The sequence below is a fragment of the Pinus tabuliformis genome, chromosome 1_2, assembly GCF_031772625.1.
Source record: "Pinus tabuliformis cultivar Carrire ecotype Pingquan chromosome 1_2, CPIR1, whole genome shotgun sequence".
Taxonomy (NCBI): Eukaryota; Viridiplantae; Streptophyta; class Pinopsida; order Pinales; family Pinaceae; genus Pinus; species Pinus tabuliformis.
Genome location: NC_142298.1, coordinates 465469907 through 465495498, shown reverse-complemented (window position 1 = coordinate 465495498; position 25592 = coordinate 465469907).

Here is a 25592-nt window from a genome sequence, read left to right as displayed (position 1 = left end):
CCTTTTGGAGTGCAAGCAAAGAGCGGTTATTTATCTGTTTTTTGGGTTAGCCGTTTCTTAACTTACATAAAGAAAGGATATGGAGCAAAGCTTTAAAGATGAAGCTCCAATAAAAAATAGAATCTTAAGGAGACATTCTTATCTTATGACTGGTATAAATGAGCAGTTTTAGCACACAGTTCATGCTCGTTAAAAAATAAACGCAAGATCCGAGAAGTTTTAGCGCATAGTTCATGCTCGTTAAAAAATAAACATAAGATTGAGCAGTGTTTTTCCACGTTTAAGCTCATTAAAAAATGAACCACCCGGTAAATAACCACTATGAATGTAGAAATTATCAGCCATTAAAGCCTTGGTCGTGTTTGCACCGTCACCTCCACTTTTCCATTGGCCGATCATTCACCTCCATTTGATTGTTTACCCATTTTGAGGAACAGCTGCGAAGAGTGATTTCACCTAGCCATCCTTGTGACACTGCCATGATTGGAAAATTCCAACCTGTACCTGGAATCAGCTGCTAACCCTGTTCATCACTCGTTCCTCAAAAGACGAGTCTTCTTTAAGCTCTTTTCAACTGACTCGTAAAATATGAAAAGATTGCCGATTTTTTGCCTTCCAGCTCATTAAAGTGACCAGAAGTGCTATCCCTCCTGTAGATTTTAATCTTTTTGGACCTGAGGGATTATTGCACAAAAAGATCGAGTGCTTGTTTTGTTCGGCTCGTTAAAAAAGATCGAAAATCCATCCCTTTTGTATTGTTTTATACTTTTTCGGACTTAAGGGATTAGATGACGAAAAAGGAACTTTGGAGTTAACTTTACGTACCTTTTCAGACTCTCTAAAAATGAAAAGGACCGAGTTGTCTTTGTCGCTAGACTCGTTAAAAACATTAAATAGCGACAAACTTGTCTTTAGACGAGAACGAGTTTCCCTATCGCTAGGCTCGTTAAAACATAGCGATGGGCTTGCCCGAAGGGCAGGTTATAGAACAAGCATATGTTATCCTCCTCAAGCTTGACAAAAATAAAGACGTACTGGTCAGCAATGACTGGGGAAAAATTGGGAGAAACTCAAAGAAAGCTTTGATGGTAGCAAGTCGCTCTTGAACATGACACTTTTCCGCCGTACCACAATCGGGTTGGGTTGTTTCATTCACCGGTCACATCACCATGGTCTCGCCATACCATCCATAATTGGGGTAATGCTACCGATCCATTGCATCAGTGTCGCCATATGTTCAAGAGAAGTCGTTCAAAAAGAGTCAACCGTGTCCCTTCCACTGCCATACATTATCCTTCATCCTTTCATGACCGCCACCCTGAATCATATGTCACAGATCGTTTTCACCTCCATCAAAATCATTATCTCCGTTCTGTGTCACTGATGTGGGATTCATTAAGGCCCTCCTTTGACAAATCGCTTCTTGTCGACATCAGCTCATTATCCAAGAAGTTGATCTAGGAACAACCCCTTCAGTACTTTGAAGCTTGCATGCCTCAATGGCAAGTTTCTCACTTCCGACGACAGGTATACATCAATGACCTTCGACCAAAAGATTTTGCCTGGTGTTCGACGCCAAGTCCTTTATTCACACCACATGAATTGTACTACAATACCTTGAGGGTCATTATCATTATCGGTGATTCCTCTCGCGCTTGTTAACGGTTTATATCATTGACTGGTAATCAAGCGATGTCTTTCCATGTTCGACTTCAGAACAATTCTCACATGGATCGACTTGTACGTAGGGTGAAGATCGAACGAGTTTGAAGACCCCAGATCTAGTTTCATCCATCCGGGCTGCGATATATATTCAGGAAAGATAAAGACATTCGACATGTACATCATTGAAGCAGATAATAATCCTACTCAAAGGATGATAATTTCATCAAAATTATCAGTCTACCATCAGACGATTGTCTGTTCTATGTACAGAAAAATGAATTTATAAAGCTGAGCATGGGAATGCCCGCCTCATCTAGATCATGAAAGCAGTATGAAAAATAATGTATTGTATTGTATCTTATTACAGGTCTCCTCCCAGCATTGGATGAACTTCGGATCCTCCTGATAAAGCATTTCACCCGATAAACGACCTCATACTTTAGGGGGCAACTATTATAGACATTTTTGTGCCTTGAGCATGAAATGTCCATAATCTAAGGGATCCAAAGTCCCTAAAACATGTTGTTCCTACCCCTAGAGGAACAAGGCTAACTAACCACAGCAATTCACAGAAGTTCTCCACCAGAAAACTGCTCAAAACAAGTCAAATCAGGATCATTTCAGTGGCTCCACTGGCTGTCTGCGCTGAATGTCAAAGGCTCCACTAGCTACCTGCGCTGAATGTCAAAGCCAACACTGGCTACCTGCGCTGAGTGAGAGTGGACATGTGGCAAGCTCATTTCTCAAGGTGTCAAAACCCAGGAAGCTTCCAAAATGACACTTGCCTCAGTGAATTTGACTGGTGATGAGTAAGAGGTTCCAAATCTCCTAGTGGAAGCAAGAACCTCCAAGTGGAATCAAGAACTGAAAGAGGGAGAGGACACTAGTCAAATCTCAAGCTGACTCATCCTCTCTCCAAAAAACTATATATGGATCTCTCCTCCATGAGATCCAGGAGGGTGGAATTTTGTTATTGCAAAGAATTGCTGTTGGTTTGAGATTAGAGCTATTGGGTGATTTGCTTTCAAGGAGGTGAAGAGGAGATTCTTTTTGTTGGGAAGGTGATGCTGGATTGGGCCTCACTTGGTTGTATCTCTTCCTGAACTTTACTTCTTCATCAATAAAGCCATTTGAGTTTCTTCTATATGCATGTATATCAATGATGTTTTGTTGTATTTGCATATTTAGTTTATTCTAATCCTAAACTAGTTTTGAATGTATGCTTCTTGTAGTTTCCCTCTCTTATCGTTTTGGAGGAACTTGGTGTAGCTGGGCCAGTGAAGGAACAAGCAGCAGGAAGCAAGCAGAAGGGAGTGAGATCGGATCTACAAACTAGCGGAAGACATCGGTTAGTTACATCCTTCTCCTCTATTTATATTTCGTAAAGAAGAATACTCAGATAGTTTTGTCTTGTTTGTTGCTGAGGTACTATCACTCCTTAGAGTGGGATAGGGGAATTCCATATTGTATACTTTTCCCAACAACACCTGTAGAGAGCTACAACTCTCTCTCATTTTCCAGTCTCTCCTGGAAGGGAGATACAACCCCCTACTTCTTTTCTTTCAAGGACCACTTTTCATAAATTTTCAAACTGGATCCAACAACAACATTGAAGCTCATAATCAAACAACCTTCTGAATCACCCAATCACTAGATCCATACATATACAATGATATTATGAGAGTTATCAACCAGATCTAGTACATAAAGATAAGTCATTAATCATGCTGCTATCTAAACTCAATACCAGTAACCAAACATCAGTTATGCACCCAAAACCCTGCAGAAAAGTCAAAGGCAGTTAAAACAAATTTTAAGCAGGGATCGCAACTTCATTGGTATAGATCTGTGGATATCTGTACTACCTCCGCACCTGCGCCTTCTGTGGCGCTGCGACCACCGCACCTGCGCCTTCTGTGGCGCCTCCGCACTGCGCCTTCTGTGGCGCCTCTGCACTGCGCCTTCTGTGGCGCCTCCGCACTGCGCCTTCTATGGTGCCTCTGTGGCGTCTCCGCACTGCGCCTTCTGTGGCGCCTCTACACTGCGCCTTCTTTGGCGCCTCCGCACTGCGCCTTCTGTGGCGCCTCTGTGGCGTCTCCGCACTGCGCCTTCTATGGCGCCTCCGCACTACGCCTTCTATGGCGCCTCCGCACTGCGCCTTCTGTGGCACCTCTGTGGCGTCTCCGCACTGCGCCTTCTGTGGCGCCTCTGCACTGCGCCTTCTATGGCGTCTCTGCACTGCGCCTTTTGTGGCGCCTCTGCAATATGCCTTCTATGGCACCTCCGCACTGCGCCTTCTTTGGCGTCTCCGCACTGCGCCTTCTGTGGCGCCTCTGTACTGCGCCTTCTGTGGCTCCTCTGTGGCGTCTCTGCACTGCGCCTTCTGTGGCGCCTCTGTGGCGTCTCCGCACTTCCGCAGCTGCAGCGCTCGAGAGATCACCCTTCACAGATTCGCTTTCAACTTCCCTTTCATAGATCAAACTTTTAAAACAATAACCCAATATTTCAGATCTTAAGATATTTGATATGCAAGAATGAATTAGCCAAGTGATCTCCTTTGCTTTATATAGGCTTAGGCCTTTCACAATACCACGGGCCAAAACCATAGGATCAAAAAACTGTTGGACTAATACCATGAACCAACCATGAAAGTACGTGAGATCAACACTTTTGACGAAGTACCATGGTCCAAAACCATAGGTTCAAATACCAAGGACTAACTACCATGGACCAAAGGTAAGTTCTCCAACATATACGCGCTTTTCCTCATAGGTTCAAATACCAAGGACTAACTACCATGGACCAAAGGTAAGTTCTCCAACATATACGCGCTTTTCCTCATAGGTTCAAATACCAAGGACTAACTACCATGGACCAAAGGTAAGTTCTCCAACATATACGCGCTTTTCCTCATAGGTTCAAATACCAAGGACTAACTACCATGGACCAAAGGTAAGTTCTCCAACATATACGCGCTTTTCCTTGCATGAAAGTGCGTGAACTTTTTCTCTACATGAAATAAACTTTTCTCTGCATAAAAGTGCGTGAACTTTTCTCTACATGAAATAAACTTTTCTCTGCATAAAAGTGCGTGAACTTTTCTCTACATGAAATAAACTTTTCTCTGCATATAATTTATTATCTGAGATGAGTGGGTTGCCATCAAGTACAACATATGTATCATAATTCCAACAAGAAGGTGTATGTTGTGGAGGTGAAGGTGGAGGTGGTGTAGACGTCTAAGTTATCCGTGGAAAAACCTGCCTTATCAACTAGACAATGCTTTGTGGTGAAGCCTGTGTTGCTCCCTCATCGTCACTCATAGGAGGTTCAATCAATGGGCTATATTCAAGGCCTATTCTCCCCTTGTCCATGAAGAGCTTCCCACTTCACATAAATCCAAACATCAAGGCAGTGGAATAACATGTTTTTCACACAACAACATCTTAATCCAAGTATTTAAAGATCATAGATACTTAGCTCATGATCCTTTGAAGACAAGCCTCTCTGCTTCACTGTAATTGACTGTGGTGTCGACCATGAACTCTATAAAAAATCCTCCTATAACCCGATCAAGCCAATGGTCAACAACACATGAAATCTTATCTTTAGAAGTTTCCAACCTTCACACTAATTCTGGAGTCCACACTATTGGATCGTCAAGCTTCCACCTTCCTTGACCATCTGCCAATTTAGCTATCCATTCATATAGTTCAATCAAGAAGGTGCAAAAGAAAATTTCATGTATTTTTGTGTACAAATACCTGTCCAACCACTGTTCTTTTTTTAGGTGCGGGTTCCTATTTTCCTATGCTACGAATTTGCGGATATTTCTATCCAACCGCTTCTCAATTCCATGTGATGCGACATCACACGTGTCCTGATGCAGATCTTGGTCCCAACAACATAACCATTTGTTGGCTTAGGGGGTCCTGACCTAGGTTAAGAGTTAGTTGCACCAAAAAAATCCCTACACTATTGGCCCTTTTCGCATCAATCCGTGGTGCGTGGACTCAGGTCTCACCCAAAGAATCATGGGGAAATGCTCGAACCAAGTTTCTACACCTAGAGGTTAGTATGATGTCCTTCTATGACCTAGATCTGCCTTTGCACATATCTCTAAGCCCTTATGACTTATCACTGTAGCTTCCTTTAATCAGCCTCTAGACCTCTGCGAAGGTCTACTACTAACTTTTGTGGACCCTAAACAGGTGAATTAGCTACTTATGCACACCATAGATTACTCTTATACCAGTATTTACCCAGATCTACCTAAGTGTTTGATAACTTTAATAGAAGGTGTTATGATCTTTGCGTAATCACTTAACAATAATTGCATTCAAATAATAAGACGATCAAGTAAATTCATGCATAAATACATCATTATTTTATAAAGACATCGTTCCATCACAACATATATTGCAATCATACATAACAGAAGTAAAGAGCTAAAACACAAGAATTTCTTTAATAATATTTTTAATTGATCTTCAATATAGGTTTATAGACTCAATAGCTCCCTGTGCATTCAACTACAAGGGTCTGCGCACTCAGTTGCAAACACTACTTTAGGCCTTTGTGCACTCAATGACATAACCTTTTCCTGCTCTAAGACTTTTATCTGTACGCTAGACTTCTTCACTTGTACCCATAGAATTCTCACCCTCTTGCCTTAGATTCTCTAAGACACACTTATTTATACAATCCCATGGTTCATGAACCATGGGTAGATCTCAAAAGTTGACTAAAATTTACGTAAAGGAGGGTAATAACCCTTTTTGACTCTTAACTAGCTACGTGCTCCGTGACCACACTTTGCAGAGATTTTTCATCTTTTTACATCAAAACTTGGGATTTTGCCCCAAAACTGACCCCAGGGGACCCCATCCCAACAACTTGGGCAGGCATGAATTTGGTTGAGTATTCAACGGAGTTAGCTTGTGAAGTAGTGAGATAGAATATACTAGTGCAATGGTTGCTGAGGCTTGATAAAGCATTGTATTTCTTCTCTATTTTTAGATTAATACAATAAATATAGGAAGGGTTTTTGAGCAGTTGTTACCCCTAGATAGTTCTCCATGTTTTTGTATTTGATTCATGTCACATGTTTATGATTTACTTTCTCGATTGTGAATTGCTTTCCATACATGAGTAGAGTAGATTCATGTTTTATGTCTTTGTAATTATATGATAAAGTTTGAATCTAAATTGTTGGGTGTGGAGCATGATTATCTTATGTATTGGAAGGTATCACCGCATTGGAAACCAATTCATAATGGGGTGGCAATGCCAGCCGTAAAATGTCGGCTGCAGGGGGGTCCAGGGGGGTAGTTGTGGCCTTTGGGAGCCCACCCGGTGAGGGGATTGGGGGCAACACCCCTGAAGCTAAAAATAGGTGGAAAATTGCCTTGTAAAATGTTGTAATTTCGTAGTCAATCTGGGCCGTTCATTAGGTGGAGATCTTATGGTAGAAGTTATGTTTAATTTAGGGTTTTTTGTCCTAGAAGGCAACCCCTCACTATATATGAGGGAATTTTATTTCATCTATGTAGATCTATATTCTGAATGAGGAAGAGAGAGGAGATTGAGAGCAAAGAGGAAATTACAACAGATTTGTAGTAGGTTGTATCTCTTCAGTTTGTTGGATAATATAAAAGGAAGGATTGGTTGTTTCTCTATGGACATAGCCCAAATTGGGTGAACCATGTATATCTTTGTCTCTCCTGTTTTATGCATTTTTCTGTGTTAATATTTCTGCAATATTTTATGTGTTCCATTGCTCTATAATATATAATTTTCTAACATAAATAGGAATTTCTACAAGAATTCATGGCTTTGATATTGTAGGAAAATTCTAATTTATCATTTTTATTAGCAATGATTGGTGGTTTCTCAAACCCATACTCTATTGCACCCCAAACATATGCTCCAAGGGACATTAAATATGTCTTCATTTTAATTTTCCAAAAAGCATAATTAGTACCATTAAAGAAAAGAGCTTTATTTGTAGAACACCCTTCATGACTGACCATTTCCTATGTATTAGATCTTTCTTCCAGTTTTTAGGCTAACAAAAAAGGAACCTTCTTTGATACCAATTGTTGAAAACTAGGAAATTACTATGAGTGAGTGTGAATCAATAATTAAGTATTTTGAATATTTCATAATATATTACAAGTTAGAACGCTCTACAACCAAAAACCTAATGGCGGCAAGGCGGTAAAACCCTCGGGGACAAGTAAAGGAACAACTAGGGTACAGACATCGCAGCGATATAGCAAAGAAAAGGCCGACAAATGAGAGACAAAAGGCATGAAAGAAGACGTCAGGAGGGGAGAGATCCCCTCCTATTGGGATACTATGACAGGAGACAGTCAGAACAGTTAGTTGACAAAGGAGAAACAGAGTGATGGACCAGTGCTGGGAGCAACTTGGCAGGTAGGTCGAAGGGGAAGATGCCTGCCATGTGCAGAGGAGAGACCCAAGTTCGTGATTCCATCGAATAAACCGGAAGGGTACAAAAGTTATATGAAGGACCATGCCCTTATTTGCAAGTTCGTAGGAGTTTGGCCATCAAAAAGAGACCTTACCAAGTGGATTCAGCAAAAATGGCAGCCCCAAGGTCACATTGAGCTCAAGCTGGGAGCGAAGGGTTTCTTTACGGTAATCTTCTCAAACCTAAAAGATAAGGAAAAAGTATTTGAAAATGGCCCTTATTTCTATTATAATGCTGGTCTGTTTATGCGTTATTGGGAGGAATGCTACAACCCTGATAAGGAAAAATTTCTAGCAGCGCCAGTCTGGGTTCGTTTATTCGGGCTACCTATAGATTTCTGGGATCTGGAAATATTGGAGGGGATAGGAAACTCAATAGGAAGTTTTGTGAAAATAGCAGAAACCATGAAGAAGGGAAGGTACACTTTGTTCGCTAAGATATGTGTCTATATGAACTTAGCAAACCCCATCCCAGATTCTGTGGAACTAGAGTATCATGAAGAATTATGGCACCAAAACTTAGACTATGAGCACATACCATTTAGATGCTGTAGGGCCATGACCATGGCCATCTGGCTAAGGAATGTCTGATCACACAAGAAGAAGAAGAAAGTAGAAGTAACTTGCAAAAGAGAGGGCCAGTTGACCAAGAAGGATTCCAAGAGGTGAAGAGTAAATGGAAAATAAACAAAGAAATTTCCAAGGAAGACAAGAAGGAAAAACAATCAACCCCAGAGAAATCGAATAGCTTTGAAATATTACAGGAAGAGGGTGAAGAGGAGGACCAAACCATGGAAAATGAAGAGGATAAGGAGTCAGACAATAGCACGAGCAGTGAAAGAAACCACACAAAAAGGAAAGCCCCAAGCGAGACCATGGACAAAGGTAACGAACAGGAAGAACTAACAGAACAGATGGAGACGGACTTGGAGACAAACAGGGAAGATTTAAGTCAAGAGGAAGAAGTCTTAAAAGAAATATTGAATGAATGGAGGAACTTGGATGAGAGGTTTATCCTGGAAGACCAGAAGAGGTTGTACATGGAAACCTTTCAGCAGTATAAGGCTAAACTGGAAAAAGGTAAAGCTAAGTGAGAAGAATATCATGAGAGCCAGAGGGAAAGCAAAACAGATCAGCAAGGACAAGGAAAGGGGGGGAAAAAAATAGGAAGGAAAAATATTAAGGAATCCATCCAACTAATGGGAGAAATGCTGGTGAACACAAGGAGAGTGGTACCGCTGTCAACAGTGTTTCAAAACCTATCCCAAATTACTCAATGATTTTGACATCATGGAATATTAGAGGCCTAAACAGTAAAGGGAAACAGAGACCTTTAGTGGCAAGACTGAGGAAGGACAAACCACAAATCATGCTTATTCAAGAAACTAAAATTTCAGGTCAGAAGATGGAGGAAGTTCTTAATAAAATAAATCCAAGATATGAACAAGTAACCATAGATGCCAAAAGAAGTGCAGGTGGGATAACAGTTATTTGGAATCCAGTAGAAGTCCTATCAGATTGGTGGATAGGAATGCCAAGAATCCTGACTAGAAGATTCAGACTCATTGGGAAAAGTGAATGGGTGGTGGTGTTGGCTGTCTACGAGCCCATTACCCAGGCTGATAGAGGCCTATTCCTTACCCATTTAGAAAATATTAAAAATATGCACCAGGAGTAGAGATGGATTATTGCAGGGGAATTCAACCTGATAACATCAAGAGAAGAGAAGAAAGGTGGAATAAGTAGAGAAGACCTGGAGATGGAAATTGTTACACAATAATTTTTCACCATCCCTGTTACTCCTCTTGTCGTACTTTGGAGGACTTATCCTGGGAGTTATAAGAAGTGACAAAGTCTAAAAACACTTGCATTATGTTCCCCTGAGGGTGTACTTCATGTTCCCTGAAGACACCTTCTGCAAATTACCCCTAAAAAGTGCTCTTTTTCCAGTGGCGCGAGTTCCCAGTGTCTCACCCGCGCCAATCATGAAGATCCTCAAAAAGGGGCGCGACCATTGGCGCTCTGTCTTAGAGCAACGGTCGCGCCAACCAAATTTGGTCATGCTTTTTGCCTTAATGCACGCCCGACTGTTGTTTCCTTCATTACATGGAGCTTTTTGAGGATAAAAAATCAGTCTTATGTCGAGCTCTATCCTATCTCCATCTTTTATGGCTTTCGGGGATAATGTTAATCCACATTGGGTGTCCCGGTTCATTGTATCCTCCTCCCTTCTTCGTCTATATAAGCTTGTCCTCATGCATTTGACAAGCTAGTCTTTGTAGTCTTTGGAGTTAATTGCTCAGAGTTCTAGTTCTAGAGTTCCAAGAGTTGAGTTCTAGAGTTTGACAAGTTTGCTAGTGGGAGTTCTGAGTTCTGGGAGTGAGTTCTGAAGTGCTAGAGTTCTTGAGTTAGAGATAGTGAAGCATAGAGAGGTGATGCTGCCGATTGCAAGACACACATAGCTGCCCGCCCAGACAGAGGAGAGGTTCAGCGTCAGAACCTTGGTTGTACTCTTCTCTATTTATCATTAATAATAGAAGACTACTATTATGGTTCCACTTTCATCGTTTACATGGTGTTTGATGTAAAGTTATGTCCTTTCGGACTGACATATAATTTCCTATATCAGATTTCACGCTTGTGTTTGTATCATTCCTTATGTGTGCAGGTGTCCGTTCGCGAGGATAGCGAAGGATTGTGACCGGCCAGGACCAGGGAACGAAAGTGGCTCCGCTTCATCAACACTAGCGTTGGACCCCAAGTAGGTCCTTCTTTACCTATTTTTGTTATTTGCAGTTAGGAACCTGCGTAGTAGCTTTGATTGATTGTCGCTAGACCCCTGTTGGGCTAGTGGGATCGCTTCTGTCCGCAGAAGGGATTTACCTATCCGACAATTTGGCGACTCCACTGGGGAGTAAGCTATTTGTCTTGCATGTTAATTTTCTCTTGCTTGCTTGAGCCTATGAGCTTTCTGGGTCAGTTGTGAGCTTGTTTTTTACTGTTTGATCCATCTGAATACTGTCAGCCCGACCTGAGGTCGTGGTATTTATTTTTTTAAGCTGCCAAACTTAGTTGGCGCGGTTTTTCATCCAACAGTCGCGCCAGTTGGCGCAGGTTGCAGACTGACAGTCGCGCCAATCGACTGTTAGCGCAAGTTTCAGGCTGACAGTCGCGCCAGCTCTGTGAATTTTGCCTGTATGATTGGTTGGAAGCTCTTTTAGCTCAAATTGTTGGTTTTTTACAGTGTCTGGAAGTGTGTTGGACCTCTGGTTGACTGGTTGTGCCTTGATCCTTCAGTTGTTTGAGTGATTCACTTCTAGCCTGTTTGAAGCTTACTCCACTTCATCACATGGTCCATTGAAAAGTCTTTGTGTTCTTCCTTAGTTCGTCTTGGTGTTTCAGAATTGGTCATATTTCTATCAAGTGAATTCTGTTTATCTGTACTTGTGAATATCTCTTAAATTTGCTTGCATGCATCATGTCATCTTAAAGGAAGGAAAAACAAAAAAAATCTTTTGCATTATATTAGTTAGTTTTTTATTTATTTATTGCTTTTAAAAAGAAAAAGAAAAGAAAGATTTTCATTCCTTGTTATTAGCTGCATTAGGATCTTTGTTTTAGTTGAGTGATCACTTCGTTTGTGAAAAAATCTCCACTTTCCTGTAGATAGGATTCATTGAATGGAATGATATATTTTTGGCATGTAGTTTGCATTTAGCAAGTTTCTGAGAGATCACATACGGTAGGACCAAAAACTGAAACATAATTCAAGATAAACTTTAAAATCAACTGAATGAACATAACAACGCATTGGAACCTAACGTGAACATTCTAGAGGTCTAGGTAGAGACGTGTTCCGGCATCTTTAAACCTAGTAGTTTATCGTCGAGTGGTTGGGTGATTCCTCCACGGTGAAACGATAGGTGCCAATACGGACTGTGCTCCCACGTACCGTCGCGTATATATTGGGGGACCCCACTAGGCTATTAACCTTTATCCATTGGAATCCGAGTCTGCCGCCTTACAAGCCGTAATGCACTGAACACAGCATTCGGGAAGATTGACTGCAGTACGGGAAGTCCTTGGTTTTCATCTGATTGCCAAGGTGTATAAGCAGTTTTACGGATTGTTTGGTAAACCCCTTGCCTAGTTCTCCAGAGCAGTCACTTTTGATCCTTTTCGGACTCCCTAAATGAAAAGGTGCCAGTGAGCGTCTTGTCACTTCGTGCTCATTAAACATTCGAAGGAGACTAGAGTCATCTTTTATCCTTTTCTCGACTCTTAAAAAATGAAAAGGTCAAGTTTAATGTCTTAAAATTTATTTGCCCACGATAACATTTACCCAATTAGATTTTGTGTGCGTTAGTCTGAGTAGGATTCTTTTCTCGCTAAATGGCATCCTTCTCTCGGTCCACCAGCCAAGGTGTTCCCCCTGATGGAAACCCTAGTCCACTTCCTTCTAGTGGAAATGTCGGTGTTCAGTATATCGCAACTTTGTCTTTACCTGGGATAACCATCGGTTTGCCCGTATGGTTGTTTTCAAACTCGGTGGTCTCGAGTGTGATAACTCCTATTCCACCACCACCTCCGTCTCCTAAGGGAAAGGTCGTATCTACCTCGAGTATACCTCAAGTAGACCCACCTTCTGCTCTTCCGCGGAAGGCTAAGTTCCCTTGTCAATTATGCAAGAAAGACCATTTCCTTACTGATTGTCCTGGGGTTTCCAGGGTCCTAGATATATGGTCTCGTGACCCGACTCGCCCCTCTTCGTCGCAGATTGACGATACGTTACCAACTGGTAAGGGAAAGGGAAAGTTTCATTTCCCTTGTCGACTTTGTCAAGGTAATCATCTCCTTCGCCTTTGTCCACTTCTGGATGAAGCCTCTCGTCTTTTGGAAAGTTTGTCGACTCCCTTACCACAACTACCTGCCGGATACCAACGTCTTTCTGCAACCACAGATCATCTCTCCACTAACCAAGAGATCAAGCATGATTCCTCTTTGGTTCCGCCTGCTCTTCCCGAACCTGGCTGTGTTCAGCCCGTTCTAGACCAGTCCCTGGTCGGAAAAAGTGTTGATATACCTTCATCGTCTATCCACCACTTTGTTCCGGGAGTTTTTATCACTAAGGATAAACCACCTGAATCCAAACCAGACGAAAGTCCAAAGGTCCAGATGACAAGTGACCCGGTCTTTCAAGAGGTCCAGATAACAGTTGACCCGGTTTTGCCTTCAGAAGTTCCACCCTCAGATGATACTGTCACTAAGAATGACGACCACACCGTCCAAATTCTATTCATAAACACAGATGATCAAGTCAGTATCCCTCTCATTCCTTCGCACCAAGAAGGAAGTTTATCAGAGTCGTATCCGGCCGTTTATCCGGTTCCACCTCCAAGTAATCTTGTTGTTTCCTTCAATTGGGATCAACTAGACAATCCTCGGTTACCCGCTTCCATACCTTTTCGAATTATAGTTCAAGTCTACCGAATGGTTATGGCCGGTACCATTATTGATGAAGGATCTCCTGTGAGTATCCTGTCTTCAACAGCTTGGGAAGCACTTGGTTCGCCACTGCTTCTCCCTGAGGTGAGAAACCTTACAGGTTTCCATCGAGAAACCACTCGACCTTTAGGACTTCTTCCCAATGTACCCATTACATTAGAAGGGAAGACAGTTCAAATGGGCGTCATGGTAATCCAAGGTCCGTTAGATTACAATTTACTCCTTGGACGAGACTATATTTTTCGTATACGTGCAATTGTCTCCTCACTCTTCAGAGTGATGTGTTTTCCGCACGAAGGAAGGACGATCAAGGTCATAGACCAACTTTCGTTCCCCGGTTCACACTTCACGTATAGTCATTTACCATTCCTAAATGGTCTTATTTCCACAGGAAATGCCCCATCAACCGGTCCGTCATTCTGATGACGGCCGCCGACCCGGGCGCGTGACTGAAGCCCGGGGGGCATGCATCCTCCTTTTCAAAATCGAGTCTTTCCAACTCAATCTTCATTCCATCCACTCCGTGAATGACATGAAGCTTGGGGGGCATGTATCTCGATTCGCATTATTATGCTGGGGGCATGTATCTCGATTCGCATTATTATGCTGGGGGCATGCAATTTTTTTTTTAACAAGCATAGTTTTTCATTTCAAGCTTGTGTAAACATGAAATCGAATCCAAGCAAAGTTCTCCACGGTTCAAGCTTGTGTAAAAATGAACCCATACCCAATTCACCCAATTCACATCTTGTGATTGCCGTTTATCTGCTAAGTTCTGCTAGATGAGCCTTGGTTGTTTCATTCCATCGCCACCATCTCTTTGGCCGATCATATGCTTTCACTTGGTTGTTCACCCTTTCCTGAGGAACCGCAGCGATGAGTGGTTTATTAGCCAGCCTCTTGACCATTACATGTTTTGAGAAGTTCCACCATTACCGGAACCAGTTGCTACCCTTTATACCACTCGTTCCTTCAGGACGAGTCGCCTTTATGCTCTTTTCTGACTCGTAAAATATGAAAAGATTGCCGAGTATTTTTCCTTTTTGACTCGTTAAAGAGAATAAAAATGGAGGTCCGCTTTAAGCTCTTTTTCTGACCATTTAAAGAGAAAAGATTGCCGAGTTACTCCTCTTAACTCGTTAAACGTTAATAAGGGGTGGTCGTTTTAAGTTCTTTTTGTCGACTGTTAAAACATAAAAAGATTACCGGGTTTTGTCGTTTCAAACTCGTTAATGGTCATGAAACGACGTGTTTTTGACCGCTTTTTTACTTTTTCGGGTCAGGAACACTATTTACGAAAAGTACTCCTCGATCGTAATGGTCGGGCGGTTCTTTCGAGCATTGTTTTATACTTTTTCGGGCTCGGGAGACACAACTTTACGAAAAAGGACACCCCTGGAGTTTCCTTTTACGCTGTCTTTTCAAACTCTCTAAACATGAAAATACACCGAGTTCTTCCTTTGTCAGACTCGTTAAAACCTGATGACATCGGATTTTGTCGGATGACACACCTCAAGCATATGCTATCTCCATCAAGCTTGTTAAAAATAACTGGGGTACTCGCCAGAAATGGTGGGGGAAAAAGAAAATTTTGGAACCATAACCATTGTTGTGTCGGAAGTATGTCGCTCTTGAACATGGAACTCATCTGTTTTCGTGTCTGGGTGGAGACATCTCATCTCATGTTTCACTGGCTTCCATGGATTTAGGTAATCCTATTTGACCTCTCATCTGCTCATTGCCTCGTCATCATGACCTCTGATCCATTGATGTCAAATACTGCCAATTCCAATGTCGTGCCGCCAATATGTTCAAGAGAAGTTGACCTCTGAAAAGAAGCAACCTCCATCTGATAGTTCACATAATCTTGATTCACAACATTATCTCTCTGTCTCGTGTCGATGATGTGGGAAACATTATGAACCACCTTCGATCAAGGTCACTTCCTGTCGACTCCAGCTCATTATCTAGGAAGATGATCTAGAGACTCCCTTCCGGTGCCTTGGAGCCTGCATGCCTTAATGGCAGGTTCTTCGTGTTCGACGTGAGGTTTTTCATCATTGGCCTCCGATCGAATGATTCTACGGGTGTTCGACATCATCTCATTAATTCGCACGCCGTAGATTGTACCTATAGTACCTTGAGGGCCATTGTCATTATTGGTGGTACCTCTCGCGTCTGTTAACAGTTTCCACTATTGACTGGTAATCAGACGATGTTCATGCATGTTCGACTTCAGCTCATATATTCACATGCTTGAACTTGTAGTCTTGTTCGGGTCGAGATGGAGCGCAAGACCCTGGATTGTGTCTGTTGTAATCCAGGTGTGATTCTTGATACATGACTCATTCATTGGATGGTTGCGTCCATACTATGGATCTAGATTATTTATGTACTCTCTTATGGATGGCTGCGACCATACCATGTACATCATGTAATTGAACTATGAGTCATATTTCTCAATGCAGATCCTCGACGACAGCTATATGTGTTCTTGTGTGTTCTTGTAAAGCATTTCACCCCTCTCTACCTCTCGGACCTCATGCTTTAGGGGGCATCTGTTACACAATAATTTGTCACCATCCCTGTTACTCCTCTTGTCGTACTTTGGAGGACTTATCCTGGGAGTTATAAGAAGTGACAAAGTCTAAAAACACTTGCATTATGTTCCCCTGAGTGTGTACTTCATGTTCCCTGAAGACACCTTCTGAAAATTACCCCTAAAAAGTGCTCTTTTTCCAGTGGTGCGAGTTCCCGGTGTCTCACCCGCGCCAATAATGAAGATCCTCAAAAAGGGACGCGACCATTGGCGCTCTGTCTTAGAGCAACGGTCGCACCAACCAAATTTGGTCATGGGAAATTCACCTGGAACAATAGAAGTGGTGGGGTCAAACAAATCACATCAAGATTAAATAGATTCCTAGTCTCGGAGCACATAATAGGGTTGGATAGCTTCTATGAAGCCTCTATCCTAACCTTTATAGGGTCCGATCACTATCCAATCAAGCTAGAAATAGCTTTGAATGATCAGAATAAAAAGAGACCCTTTCATTTTGAATCCTTTTCGCTCAGAGCTCCATATTTCTTGGACAAAGTAAGGAACTGGTGGCAGGAAAGCAAGATGGAAATGGAAGGCCGGAACAAAATGCATTTGTTCTAGCTCAAACTTCAGGAAATAAAGAGAAAAATCAAGAAATGGAATAGGGAAGAATTCGACAACATACAACAGGAGAAAGGAAATATTCAGACTATATTGGAAGAAATACAACATTATATCATCAAGGATAGAAGGAATGAGGAGGTAGCTGAGGAGGAAGGTAGGGTAATCAATCAACTGGGGGAAAGACGCAAACAGGAAGAAATGGAAACAAAAATCTCGTGTCCAATGGCTAAAAGAGGGGGGAAAGAATTCCAAATTCTTCCACAAAGCGATGATGAATCACCGACATCACAACAAAATTTTCTCTTTCAAAGATAGTCAAGGAAACAGAGTGATGAAGCAGAAATATATGGAATGGCTCCTGGTGGAGCATTTCAAAGGTGTCCTAATATAACCAAACAATAATAGAACAAAGGAAATAGACAAGGTCTGCCAAATATCCCTAAGAAAGTTACCAAAGAACAAAATATGGCTCTGCTCAGGGTAATCACGAAGGATGAATTAGAGGAAGTGGTTAACAAAATGGCAAATAATAAGGCATCGGGCCCTGATGGATTTACCATTGAGTTTTACCAAGCAGCCTGGAGTTTTATGGGAAATGACTTGCTAGACTTAGTGGAGGAATCAAGGTGTTCTAAATGAATGCACCAAGGACTGAATGCCACTATCTTGGCTCTGATCCTGAAGAACGACAGTTCGGATGAACCTCAGGGATTCAAGCCCATATCCTTGTGTAATGTAGTGTATAAAATCTTAGAAACAATTATGGTAAATAGACTCAAGCTGATTCTTCCGAAGCTTATAGCACAGGAACAAACAGGTTTCGTCAAAGGGCGGCAGATTACTGATGGAATTGTAGTGGCCCAAGAAGTGATTCACTCCTTGAAAAATTCTCGAAACCCAGGCATGCTTATCAAATTAGACTTGGCTAAGGCGTATGACTGCATTAGTTGTAGATACTTGGAAAGCCTTCTCAAAGCCCACGGATTTGATCAAATATGGGTAAATTGGATCATGTCAATGGTGAGTACCCTAGTGATGTCAGTCTTGATGAATGGTACCCCCACCGAAGCCTTACCCCCATCGTGTGGATTAAGGCAGGGAGATCCACTGTCTCCATTCCTTTTCATCCTAAGCACGGAAGGATTGGGTAGGCTGGTCAAGGCCCAAGTTGCCAGGGATCAGATAAAAGGGCTACGAATATGTGGTAACGATCTCCCTGTTTCGCACCAGCAATTCATCGATGACATTATGTTATATGGTCAGGCCACGCTCAAGGAGGACCAAAAGATTATTAAAACATTATCGGAATTTAATCAAGTTTTCGGGATGAAGATTAATAAGGAGAAATATGAAGTTTTCTTCTTTAACACCCAGCTGGTGATCCAAAGATTCTTGGTGCGCACCATGGTTTCTGAATCAGAACCTTCCCAATAAAATACTTGGGTATTATGTTGAATGAGCACCAATACAGGGCCACTAACTAGGAACCCTTAATTAAAAAAATCAGGAACAAGATGGAAAATTGTACCTTTCGCTCGTTAAATGCCCCCAGCTAGCTAATTCTATTAAAAGTTGTTCTACAAGCTATTCCAATCTACTAGATTTCGTGTCAAGCTACTCCCAAGTCCATTAGTCAAAAGATGGTCTTAATGTTCAAGAAATTTCTTTGGCAGGGAACTAGCAAAACCAGAAGATGGGCATTAATTTCATGGGAATGGCTAAGTAGGCTTTCCAAAGATGGAGGTTTAGGATTAAGGGACCCCTTCGTTCTTAACAAAGTGATAGGGGTGAATCTTTGGTGGAGGTGGACTTAGGGTGGCTAAGATTTGTGGAAGGTGATATGGGAAGGGAAATATGAGGTAGCAAGGGAACCCGAAGACAAAATGAGAAGCCATACAGAGGCTAGAGGCATCGCAATTTGGAACCTGGCAAGGGGAAACAAAGAACTGATCAGAGATTATAGCTTTTGGGAGATAAGAGCTGGAGATAAAGCCAGGTTTTGGGAGGAATCGTGGCAGCAACGTGAAAGGCTCATCCATAAGGAAAACTTCAAGCCATCCATGATTTCACGTCCCAGGCAGAGGAGAAGGTTGTGTTGGAAATAATACTGAGAGGGGGGGTGAATCAGTATTATCAGATCAATATAACTTTACACTTTCCATATTAAGATTCATATATGATGCAACAAGTATATATCCAGTAAACATATGATTCAGTTAGTTGATCTCTAATGAGTGTATCAGAACATTATTAACCATATGAGTAGTAAACCGGAGCAGTAAAATAGAACATATCATCACACACAAGAAGCACACATGAACACCATGATGTGAGGTGGAAACCCAATGTGGGTGAAAACCACCTGCTGCAAGTCGTCTCAATCTTATTTAATAAGAAATACCTTTTACAATAGTTTTGTACTGGTGTAGACTTATACCAGTACACAGGCTTCTACCTGCAGAAGGCTACAACCTTCTCTCATTCTCCAGACTCTCTTGGAAGGGAGCTACAACCCCCTTTGCTCTTGTACTAGTCGATCCATTTACTAGTACGCGGGATGCTACCTGCTGAAATGCTCCAACCTTTACTTGTTTTCCAGCTGCTACTAGAAGGGAGCTACCACACCCTTGGCTCTTGTACTAGCTGATGTACTAGTACGTAGGTGCCTACCTACCGAAGGCTACAGCCTTCTCTTTCTTCCTCCAGGTACCACGTTTCATCAATTTTCAAACTGGATACACTGAAGCACAACATCATAATTTGAAAGGCCACGTTTCATCCAATTTTCATACTGGACCCAACAACAACATTGAAGCACAAGAAAAATCACTATTGAAAAACCCATCAACTATACTTGCATCACCAATCTCTGATTTATCCGATACTGTAACACTGTCAATCAACACAGTCACATAACTGACAAATAAACTCTGCAATAATAACCAGATCCAACTGTATCATCAAAAACATGCATCAGTGTGCATACGCTACTTGGAAGTGCTGAACCTGCATGTATACGAAACTTCACCAAAGTGAACCAACGTATATGTCATCAATTACTTACTTATAACTTGATGCACTTCTTGACTTCAGACATATCTACATTATTACTTATACAAGGATAATATGTGTGTTAGAAACCTGATATAGTCCATTAGATCACATAAATATGAGTCATTATGATCCTGATCCATTATTAGATCTCATCCATCAACACTGAGGCTAAACACAATCAATCAAACTAAATATGTAGAATACCGACACCATTAAACAATCATCACAACACATCAACAACCAGAACCACTTGTAACTTTAAACATCATAGCTCAAATGATATACGCTACTATAATGAACCAAACCTGCGTACGTGCGCGCTTTCACTAAATCCAACCCGCGTGCAGATCTATAAATATTCAATCATGACTTGCAGCGATTTCAAACTTAAGTTATACCTAGTTTAGATCATTACAAGCGTCAGTATACAGATCTAAAATAAGCATAATCAACTATATAGAGATAGTTCATTTCAAACCATTTGATCCCAATCTATCCTTATATCTTGTTCTCCATCAACCGGTGAGATCCCTCTTTAGCTCAGATTCATATCTCCACCATAACCCAATCACAGTATTCCAGATCTAGCACTTTAGCAGATATTCAATAATTCAGATGATGCTTTTCCAAATGATCTCCTTCCTATTTTATAGTCTTAGGCCTTTCACAATACCACAATTCAAAACCATATTAACACAATACCATGAACCCAATACTTAGGATCAACACTTTTAGATGCAATACCACGGACCAAAACCATAGGATCAAAAACTATCGGACTAATACCATGAACCAACCATGAAAGTGTGTGAGATCAACACTTTTGGATGCAATACCACAGACCAAAACCATAGGATAAAAAACTATCAGACTAATACCATGAACCAACCATGAAAGTGCGTGAGATCAACACTTTTGGAAGCAATACCACGGACCAAAACCATAGGATCAAAAACTGTCGGACTAATACCATGAACCAACCATGAAACTGCATGAACTTTTCTCATGCATGAAGGGAACTTTTCTCTACATGAAAGTGTGTGAACTTTTCTCTTCATGAAAGGAACTTTTCTCTGCATGAAAGTGTGTGAACGTTTCTCTACATGAAAGAAACTTTTCTCTGCATGAAAGTGCGTGAACTTTTCTCTACATGAAAGAAACTTTTTATCTTCATGAAAGTGCGTGAACTTTGCTGCACTATAAGTTATCATCTGAGATGAGTGAGTTGCCATCAAGTACAACATATGTATCATAATGCCAACAATCCCCCCCTTTGGACTTGATGGCAAAAATAACCAATCACTCTCCCCCTTTCACATCAAGGGCAAAGGGCAGACCAAGATAATCTCTTTCCTAGATAAACATTCCACTGCCCATACTCCTCCTGAGTACCTGCTGAAATCACTGAATGAGCTCCCCCCTTTGTATATGCCAAGGTGTACCACTCTATCCATGCTTCCTCTGAGTACATGTTGAATTCTTTGCTCTGCTGAAGTGTGCTATTCATGCTCCCCTTGACTATAAGCAAGGTCTGCAAAAAGATGTTTTACAAGAAGAACATGACTCTATAATAAATGACCTTCCTATCACCAAGGACTCATACATACATCCATTTCCCAACCAAGTGGGGATATACTAGAATTGACTCATCCACCCAACCAAGTGGGGATACATCAAAAGTTTACACATGATAAAACAAGAACATTACATCTTCATCCCAGGCATAGTGGGGAAACCAAGATAGGTTGTTACATGACCTTGACACCATAAAAGAGATACATGACATAGAGACGAGATATCTAGAGCAAGACTTATGAAAGTCACCAATAACTGATAGCAGCAACATCTAACAATCACCATTTAGATCAGCAACCCTAATTTCCTTCTGTTCTCCCTCTGCACTTGTTCCACCTGAAACCAAAAACAGCTGTGAACAAGAACCAAAAGGCTTCTAAGATAATTCCAACAATGCATCATTAGAAGTTTATTTGCTCCCCGTGAACCTATGCCAGATGGTCTCTGTCAGACCCATATAAAACTCTTCTCACCGTGAGTCTGGCCCACTGATTTCCTACAAATTAACATATACGCAACTTTATCCACATAAACAAGCATATATACTTGGATACTCCTTATGAAACTCGCGTACAACCATTTCCAGATCAACAACCTATAAATGTCCTATGATAGGGTATTTCTGCAAATAGATATCAACTCATCATAATAAAATCATTCACATTATATCATATGTGTAAAACACCATAACCATCTTATCAAAAAGATCATCCAAGTATCATCACTTGGGAAAATCTGCATCAATCAACATATGTAAGAATCAATCTATCAACATATAGGTAAGAACTCTTCATCATCATGTCTCCAACAATGCAACTTTGAGTAATCATTCATGTATCAAGTGCTATGTATCTTGAGCTCAAGATCTTTTGTCAAGGCTTCTTTATATCATCAACATCAACAATCCTCATCCACATGAGCACCAAGAACTATAGGAATCTTGCATCATAACTGTATTACATGATCTTTATGTTTATGATGACAACAGCATATGAGTGACTCATCATCAAGTAATGAAGAAGTGTATTCAAGCTTTGAACTTCTCCTTATGCTTATGAAGATCACCATGTAAGCATCATATATGCACCATCTAAGAATCAATCCACTAATATGATCTGAACATCAACTATGTAACCCCAAGAATCATATGAGATTTTATCATGGAAAACTCATAACCACATCATAGCAAGATATATCATTTAGCCATATAAGCATCATCTCCAAGGACTATTAACCATAATGCCAATAATGCATTATTAACGGAATATGCTCCCCCTTAACTTGTGCCATCTGTTAGCTGTTAGATCTGATCATGCATATATCAACAATAAGCATCAAGACATCATCATCATCAGGTTAGGATCAAAATACTTCTAAACATATTATGAGTACATCATTAGCAGATTGAGACCACTATCAAACAGAGCAAATGATGGACTGAATCATATCAGAGCCTTTTTCTGAGCCTGTCCCTACTGCTTTTCCTCACACTGACATATACATGACTTTGCAGTGTCTAACTCGCGTATATACATGACTTCCCTTTATGAAACTTGCATATGAGATTTAGGACACTGAATTTTTACACTTTCAGCTCCCCCTGAGTCTATTATGTCTGTGTTGTGTTGTGTCTGAGTATGTTGCACTGTGCCACATATTTATGACTGTACTTCCTCCTTCTTCCATATCTTCAAGCGTGATGTTGTTTTCTCCTTTTGGTATGGTCCCTATACTTTGTTCCTGCATTCCTTTGCTATATTTCCAAGCTTGTTGCATGCATAGCATCTCACATGTTTCATATTCCTTCTGTAGCAATCAGTAACTTTGTGACCAAACATATTGCAAGCAAAGCAATATCCATTAAAGTACCTGGAATGTGATGATCTTTCTGTGTGATGATCTCAAACCATTATTCTTCTGCATCTAGCTGCAACATGTCCAAGATTATGACATTCATAATATTCAATATTATTCATCTAAGTAAATGGCTAACTATTACTTCCATAGTCAGGAGTAAAAGGTTTTCTTTGAAGAATCTCTTTCCTTGATTGTTCATGGGGTTGACCTCTCATCTCCTTGTTGATCATTTTAGATTTCTCTTTAGAGTTCCTTGCCTCTCCTTGTGAACTAGATTCATCTTCATCAAATTCATGAAAACCAAGACCAGTCTTGATAGCAGGAGACCTTTGACTACTAAGAATATCATCCAAGGCTTTAGTACTATCTTGAAATCATAACAGTTTATCCTTTTCTTCTAATTTACCTTTTAAGATATTTACCTCAATCTAAAGTTGTTCTTCCTTTTCCAGACATTGCTTCTTCAAAATTTCTTCAGACTTTCTTCCTTCTTCCATTTGTTGCCTTAGTTTGAGAATCTCCTTTTCTTGTTCTTCATTCAGATCTTGCTGCATTTGACGAATTTTGAAGGCACATTCCAGCTGAGATTTTAAGCTGATGACTTCGTTTTCCTGTTTTTCAATAGCTTGGAGTAGATCTTTATTCTGCTTCTTTGATTCTTCAAGATCTTCCTTTAGTGAGAGGGTCGTAGCTTCAAGACTTTCATAATAACTGGATCTATCTCTGAGTTTCTTGATTGTTGTGTTCTTTTCATTGACTTCATTTCTTAGAGATGTTACTTCATCCTAAAATTTTTGATATTTGTCCTTGAATAACTTCCTTACCTTGCTTCCTTCCTCTTGTTGAGCCTTTAGTTTGGTAGCAACTTCTTTGAAGGCACCATTCTTTATGTTCAATAGATCTTCTTGATCTCTAATTTTGTTTGTCAGCCTTTTAAATTCTGCCTCTATTTGATATCCTTCTTGCTCACCCGTAAGAGCACATTCAGTTGTTTCGTTATCACTTAAATCACCTTCAAATGGATAGATAGTTGGAACATCAGAGGATAACAAATTCATACCTGATAGTTCATCTTCATTCTGAAATGATTCTGAATCTGATTTTGAATTTGAAGTGCTTATGCATAATCCCCAATCGATTCTCCCACTGTCATAGTTCTTCTGAGATGTCTTCTTCTGCTTAGGCACTTTCTTCTTAAGCTTCTTTCCCATTGTTCCACGGATCTCCTTCAAGCGATCAAGCTTATACAAAAGGACTTGCTCTGATTCCAATTGTTGGAAATAATACTTGGGGGGGGGGGATCAGTTTTATCAGATCAATATAACTTTTCACTTTCCGTATTAAGATTCATATGTGATGCAACAAGTATATATCCAGTAAACATATGATTCAGTTAGTTGATCTCTAATGAGTGCATCAGAACATTATTAACCATATGAGTAGTAAACCGGAGCAGTAAAATAGAACAGATCATCACACACAAGAAGCACACATGAACACCATGATGTAAGGTGGAAACCCAATGTGGGTGAAAACCACTTGCTGCAAGTCGTCTCAATCTTCTTTAATAAGAAATACCTTTTACAATAGTTCTGTACTGGTGCAGACTTATACCAGTACACAGGCTTCTACCTGCAGAAGGCTACAACCTTCTCTCATTCTCCAGACTCTCCTGGAAGGGAGCTACAACCCCCTTTGCTCTTGTACTAGCCGATCCATTTACTAGTACGCAGGCTGCTACCTGCTAAAATGCTCCAACCTTTACTTGTTTTCTAGCTGCTACTAGAAGGGAGCTACCACTGCCTTGGCTCTTTTACTAGTTGATGTACTAATACATAGGTTCCGACCTACCGAAGGCTACAACCTTCTCTTTCTTCCTCCAGGTACCACGTTTCATCAATTTTCAGACTGGATACACTGAAGCACAACATCATAATATGAAAGGCCACATTTCATCCAATTTTCATACTGGATCCAACAACAACATTGAAGTACAGGAACAATCACTATTGCAAAACCCATCAACTATACTTGCATCATCAATCTCTGATTTATCCAATACTGTAACACTGTCAATCAACACAGTCAAATAACTGACAACAGAACTCTACAGTAATAACCAGATCCAACTGTATCATCAAAAACATGCATCAGAGTGCATACGCTACATGGAAGTGTTGAACCTGCATGTATATGTAACTTCACCAAAGTGAACCAGCGTATATGTCATCGATTACTTACTTATAACTTGATGCACTTCCTGACTTCATACATATCT